Source organism: Anopheles coustani (assembly GCF_943734705.1).
Source record: "Anopheles coustani chromosome X unlocalized genomic scaffold, idAnoCousDA_361_x.2 X_unloc_15, whole genome shotgun sequence".
NCBI classification, from domain to species: domain Eukaryota; kingdom Metazoa; phylum Arthropoda; class Insecta; order Diptera; family Culicidae; genus Anopheles; species Anopheles coustani.
In genome coordinates, this window is record NW_026525104.1 from 180390 (window position 1) to 187500 (window position 7111).

Genomic DNA, 7111 nt, shown 5'->3' on the forward strand with positions numbered 1-7111 from the left:
GCCAAGGCAGCCAACAGGCCGGCACCCTACAGCACCGACCCGCCATCACCACCTCAACCGTTGACCATGCAAGTGGTCTCGGACAACAGGTGACACCCGAAGTACATCCGAAGAACGTATATCAAGTGTTTGCTCACCAAGTCCTCAACCAACCCCAAGTACCCGGAGGTACCCAGAGTGTTGGATCCGCCAACCCGTCCCGGCACTCCAAGTCCTTGCGAACCCAAAGTGTTTGCCCGGTAGGACCATTGTATCACAACGCTTGCGACCATGCAAGTGGCCTCGGACAACAGGTGACACCCGAAGTACATCCGGAGAGTGTATATCAAGTGTTTGTTCACCAAGTCCTCAACCAACCCCAAGTACCCGGAGGTACCCAGAGTGTTGGATCCGCCAACCCGTCCCGGCACTCTAAGTCCTTGCGAACCCAAAGTGTTTGCCCGGTTGGGCCATTAGATCACAACGCTTGCTAACCATGCAAGTGGTCTGGAGTATAGGTGATACTGACATACCACCGAGATGGTACATCTAGTATTGGGTCACCAAAACCAAACCAACCCCAAGTATCAACCCGGCATACTCAGAGTGATGGATCCGCCAACCCGTCCCGGCACTCCAAGTCCTTGACGAACCGAAAGTGTTTGCCCGGTAAGGCCATTAGATCACAACGCTTGCTACCCCACGGCGAGCTAAACATGCAAGTGGTCTTAGGCAACAGGTGACACCCGAAATTCATCCGAAGATGGAATATCAAGTGTTTAATCACCAAGCCAGCATCCAAACACCAAGTACCCCGGGAGGACCCGATGCGTTGCGACCATCTCCAAGTTCTTGACGAACCCGCAGTGAAAGGCGGTAAGGCCTCTGGGCCGCAACGCTCGCATGTGTTAACCCGCAAACACCACTGACCGGTCGGTCCACCGCAAGGGTGGGTCCAACTAGTCCACACACGGTATGCCGCATGTGCCCCCCGGGGGGAGCACACCGCACACAACCACCAAGCATGGGTCGCCTGAAAGGATCGAAATGTACATCTCTCTTCAATGCGTAGCGCCCAGCCTGCAAACCCGTCGTTTTCGGGTGGTCTTAGGAGTCGAAACTATTCTTGGAAGATCGGCAAGCACAACGCCTTTTCCCACTTCAGGTACTTCGGCGAGCGCACTCGCGATAGGCTCAGTTTGAGGGTTTCCAATAAATGGAAAGAGTCTATAGAAGACTCAATCCGGTCTCGTGATGTTATTAGCCATCTAGCTAACGACTCCTATACATATACTACCAGCCTGGTTCGGTTACGACCTTAGAGGCGTTCAGGCATAATCCGACGGACGTAGCGTCATACCAAAGTCCGCTCGGACTAGTATTGAGCCATTGGTCCGTACCTGTGGTTCCTCTCGTACTGCACAGGAATTCCATTGAGATAGTACTTGCACACCAGTAGGGTAAAACTAACCTGTCTCACGACGGTCTAAACCCAGCTCACGTTCCCTTGAAAGGGTGAACAATCCTACGCTTTGTGAATTTTGCTTCGCAATGATAGGAAGAGCCGACATCGAAGGATCAAAAAGCCACGTCGCTATGAACGCTTGGCGGCCACAAGCCAGTTATCCCTGTGTGAGCTGTCAAACGCTGTAGTGTCAACACGTGCTGAGCGTCGCTCCGTGTTTTTCATAAAAATTTCGCGTAAAAAGTTTAAAGAACCCACGAAAGTTTGTTGTAATCGTTAAAACTAGTGCCAATCTACAGATTAGTAGTGAAAACCGCATTAAAATCATCGATTTCAACGAAAAATAAGAAAGAAAAGTGTTTGTTTACATTTTGTATGGAGAGCGGCCCGGGGCGTAGCCCCATTTGGGACTACGTGTTTTTCGGTTAAAAAAGTGTCCGGATCCTGGCCGGATGTGGTTTTTTAGATGACAGATGGTGTTTTAAAACGAAAGTCAGAGAAAACCGTATGAAAAAAGACGAATTCAGCGCAAAATAAGTGTAAATAAAGTGAAAGCACGCGGTGCAAAAATTTTGGCAGGTGAAGATTCGATCGTCCATTTTCCAGCCGGATTCGGACTCGAAGATCCGAGCGATTTCACCTAAGCCGAATCGGGCTCCGTGTCATCTGATCCAGTTTTTCAAAAAAGGACCGTTGGTGCCGGATTTTCGGGTCGTTCAAATTGACCGTTGGTGGAGTCGGTGGCCGTTGGTTTGAAGTGGCCGTTAATTCAAATCGGTCGGTAATTCAAATTGGCCGGTTATCCAAATTGGCCGGTATTTTTAATTGACCGTTGGCGGCAGTGTGTCCCGGATAGGTGTCCCGGCTGGGGGTGAAATGTTTCAAGTGTCCCGGCTGAAATATTTCATGGACCAACCATCCGGTTGAAATGTTTCAGTGAAACTTTTCAAGGTGTCTCGGCTAAGAGTGAAATGTTTCATGTGTCTCGGCTGAAAAATTTCGAGGTTCGATCATCCCGGTGAAATATTTCAGTGTGTCTCGGCTAAACTTGGTTCCGAGGTTGGCCGCCAGGCGGCGCCACCAGTACCAGCGGATTGCCAGCATTGCCACCAGGCGGCGCTTCGGGTCGTGGCGGGTGTCTCGGCTCACGGAGATTTCGAACACTGTTACCAGGCGGCGGCACTGGTGCTGAGCTTTTCAACGTCACAACCAGGCGGCGCCTTCAGTTCATCAAGTGTCTCGGCTGGTGGAGATCACCGGTTATCACAACCAGGCGGCACTCTGAGTTTTATGGCGAGTGTATCGGCTGGCGGTTTGCGGATTTGTCAACCAGGCGGCACCTGATCGCAGAGAAGAACTGAGATATAAGTTCAGATTTGGAAAGGGGAAAAAGATCGGTTTGGCCTTTTATTTGTTGGAGTTTCTATTTCGCACCGGTACTTGGCCTTCCTCCACTCCCCTTCCCCTTCCCACCTTCCCTTCCCAGACACTCCACCCTGGCTCTCCGCAACCTAACCCACTGCCCACAGCGATTTTCAGGGTTGCAGTAGGGGAATGGAGCAGGCATCGGGGGAGCCTTCGACGCGTCGGTCCGTCAGGCTCCGGTCCACCTGCGACGCTACCGCGCCATCGCCGAAGGACGACGGGGACAAAGTGATGACATCATCGGTTGCGCTGCCGTTGACTCGGCAGCGAAAGGGAGGCAGTGTCGCGCCATCGACTGCGACGCCCACTCGGCCGGTGGTGGTGGTGCAGCGGATGGCCCTGCTAGCCAGTGATATGGAGATTTCAGAGGAGAGCGACGAGGACGAGCTCAACTCAACCGTCGTCCAGCAGGTGGCCGAAGTCCCGCAGCAGGAGCCGACTATCGCAAGCCTCAGCAGCGAGTTGAGGGAGCTCCGGGCAACCGTCGAGACTCTCCTCGCTAAGGTTAGCGAGATGGAGACGGGCCGGGCGACGGCAAAGGATGGCGACGCGGAGCTGAAGACAAAGCTGAAGTTGTTGTCTCGTGAAAATCAGGAGCTGAAGCGAGACAACATTAGCCTTCGTGAGCGTGCGGCAGCCAGCGAAAGAGAACTTATGCTGCTCCAAAGTGGACTCCACTCGATGGGAGAGTTGGCGGTAGCTACGCAGCAGCAACAACAACATGTCGTCGACTCCAGTGCTGTTGGGCAAAGCCAGCATCCACCTGGCGACACTCCCAAACGAAAGCGGACCCGGGCAAGGCGCGGCAAGAAAAAAGAGGGCGAACCGACGGGCATGAACGAAGTCATCACGCCTGATGTCCCCGAGATCCCGGTCGAGGCCGTCTTGTCCCAGGCCATGGCTCCAGGAAAGCCAAAACCGAAGGTAAAGAAAGCAGCGGCTGTGGCAACCAAGATGCATGCGCAACCAGCATCCTTTGCTAAAGTCGTGGCCAAGGGAGACAAGAGAGCAGCACCACAGAAAGCGGGAAAGAGCGCTGCTAAAGTGGAGAGGCCTGCGGTGATCGTCCTCGAGGCCAACGAGGGCAAGGCCTTCCTCGACACATACAAGGCAGTGCGTTCCAAGACCAATGTGGATCAGTTCGTGGCGAGGGTTTGCCGCACAGGGGAGCGGAAGCTGTCGCTGTGGCTGAAGCCGAACACGGACTGCGAGAGTGTGCTGGCCGATGTCAGCGAAGCCATCAAGGAGGATGGAGTGGCCCACCTCCTTGTCGACAAGCAGACGGCCGCGATCACAGGAATCGACATGCTGGCGACTGTCGACGACTTGATTTCGGCGATTAAGCGACAGGCGGGGCTCACGGTTCCGGGCGAGGCAGTTCGGCTGTGGCGGCGGTACGACGGGCTGCAGAAAGCCCATATTAAGCTGCCGCGCGGGCAGTGCCAGCTTCTCGACGGTCACCGGGTCACCATAGGGAACACGAGTTGCGTCGTGCAGGCGCTCGCATCGGTCCCTGCAGGAGAGCAGCTCTGCTACCGCTGCTTTGGCAAGGGGCACCGCTCTCGCGAGTGCACCGGCCCTGACTACTCCAAGTGCTGCTTCCGTTGCGGTTCGAAGCAGCACAAGGCCAAGGAGTGCAGCTCGGGCCCCAAGTGCCTTACGTGTTCCGGACAACATCAGACAGGTTCACCGGTTTGCAGCGGAAGTAGCCAGCCGTCATGTTCCCGCTAGCTACGAACACCACTGTTAGAGGGCGTGACGCTGGGTTGAAGATCCTCCAGATCAACTTGGCGCGCAGCAGGGTAGCACAAGACCTCATGCTCCAGACCGCACGGGAGCAAAGGATCGACATTGTGCTGGCGTCGGAGATCTACCGTGTTCCACCCAATAACGGGAACTGGGCGGTGGACTCGACAGCGAAGGCAGCTGTTATAACGACCGGAGCCTTGCCCATACAGCGAGTCTGGGCAAGTAGGGTAGGACTGGTGTCGGTCCAGGTGGCGGGGGTGACCTTCATCTCTTGCTACGCCCCACCAACACCGGGATGGACGGACGAGGACTACCAGCGGCTGCTCGACGAGATCGATATCGAGGCCAGAGCACACCCCCTCGTAGTCTTGGCGGGCGACTTCAATGCCTGGCACGTGCGATGGGGCAGCGCGAGGACGAAGCCGCGTGGTGAAGATCTCGCCGAGGTCGTCGACCAGCTTGACCTGGCGATCTTGAACCGCGGCAGTGTGCCCACGTTCGTCGGCAACGGCAGTGCTACTGAAAGTGTGGTCGACGTGTCCTTCGCCAGTCCGGCCATTGAACCCGGTAACGACTGGCGGGTGCTCGACACTTTCACCAACAGTGACCACAGATACGTGAGATTCAGCGTATCCGCGACACCAGTCAGCAGCGCTTCACCACACCAGCAGAGGCAACCGCAACAACAGCACCAGCATCGCGACCGGCAGCGACAACGCGAGCAGATTGGACCGAGATGGAAGTTGCGTCAATTCCATCCCGAAGCCTTCCAGATCGCGCTCCAGGCTTCCGGGTTTGCCGAAGCGGCTGTATCACCGGCGACTCTCACCGCTGGACTTACTAGAGCCTGCGATGAGGTGATGCAGAGGGCACCGCCAGCGCAGTTTTTGGTGAGACCGGAAATGTACTGGTGGACGCAGGAAATCGGCCTTCTCAGGGAGCAGTGCAAGTCATCTGAGGATGCGATTTTGACCGCCGGAACCGGTGCACAGCGAGAGTTGGCCAGAGAACGGCACAGGAGCTGTAAGAAGGAACTCGCCCGTGCCATCAAGGCAAGCAAGGACCGTAGCTTTGATGAGATGATTGCGGAAGCTGAGGACAACGTCTTCGGCACTGCCTACAAGGTAGTAACGTCACGCCTTAAGGGTAGCCGCGTCCCCCCGGAGCGAGATCCTGCGATTCTACAGCACGTCGTGTCGGAACTCTTCCCGGATCATGGCACTTTTGAGTGGCCTGCACCGGATCTGGTCGATTGGGGGCAGACAACGCAGGAGCCAGTGAGGGAGGTGTCGGATGAGGAGCTCTTGGCGATCGCGGCGCGGATGGTGCCCACTAAGGCCCCGGGACCCGATGGCATCATCAATGCGGCACTGAGGGTCGCTGTTCGCGAGCACACGGAGACGTTCCGCCGCGTGTTCCAGGAGTGCTTCGATCAATGCACCTTTCCCGCTGACTGGAAGCGACAACGACTTGCTTTGCTACCCAAGTTCGGAAGACCTCAGGGCGATCCGTCATCCTTTCGGCCTCTTGGGATGCTCGACGGATCAGGCAAGATCTTGGAGCGGCTGATCTTGGATCGCCTAAATGAACACCTGGAAGACCCAGATCACCCTCGCCTGTCGCCGTCTCAGTATGGATTCAGAAAGGGCAGGTCTACAATACAGGCGATTGAACGTGTTAAGGAGGCCGGCCAGCGTGCGATGGCCCACCGAATGACGGATCGGAGGGCTAACAAGTGTCTGATGGTGGTGTCATTGGATGTACGCAATGCTTTTAACACGGCGAGCTGGCGGTCCATCGCCAAAGCACTGCAAGGAAAGCACGTTCCGGCATGCCTGCAGCGGATACTGGAAAGCTGGTTTCGGGGACGGCTGCTGGTTTATGAGACGTCGGACGGTCCGGTCACCCGGGAATTGTCGGCGGGAGTCCCACAGGGTTCCATACTTGGTCCGACGCTGTGGAACACCATGTATGACGCCGTCCTGTCCATCGACATGCCCGCCGGTGTAGAGCTTGTCGCCTTCGCTGACGACCTCGTGCTCCTGGCACCAGGACCCACGCCAGCACTGGCCGCGAGTTTGGCGGAGGAGTCTGTGAATAGGGTTGTGGCTTGGATGCGCGAACACCAGCTGGAGCTCGCCGCAGCTAAGACGGATATTGTGATGGTGTCGAAAAAGAAGAAGGATTACAAGAACATCCCAGTTAACATCAACGGCGTTCCTCTTCGTTCGGCAACCGACATCAAATATCTAGGAGTGCGCATTAAACACAATCTTAAGTGGTCAGAGCACGTCAAGCAGGTCACTCAAAAGGCTTCTCGAGTAGCGACAGCACTTGCACTGCTGATGCGACGGCACAGCGGGCCAAAGTGCAAGAAGCGTCGCCTCCTGGTTTCGGTCGTCAACAGCATCCTCCGCTACGGTGCACCGGTGTGGCACGAGGGTGTTGAAACCAGGGAGGAGCAACGACTACTGGAGAGGGTCCAGAAGAGGG

The 7111-nt window shown here is 56.1% G+C and overlaps 1 pseudogene; it reads right to left on the minus strand.

The window, feature by feature from the left end:
* Positions 1-988: 988 nt before the first annotated feature.
* LOC131270155 (large subunit ribosomal RNA) overlaps positions 989-7111 on the minus strand; it is an 11044-nt pseudogene continuing 4921 nt past the window's right edge.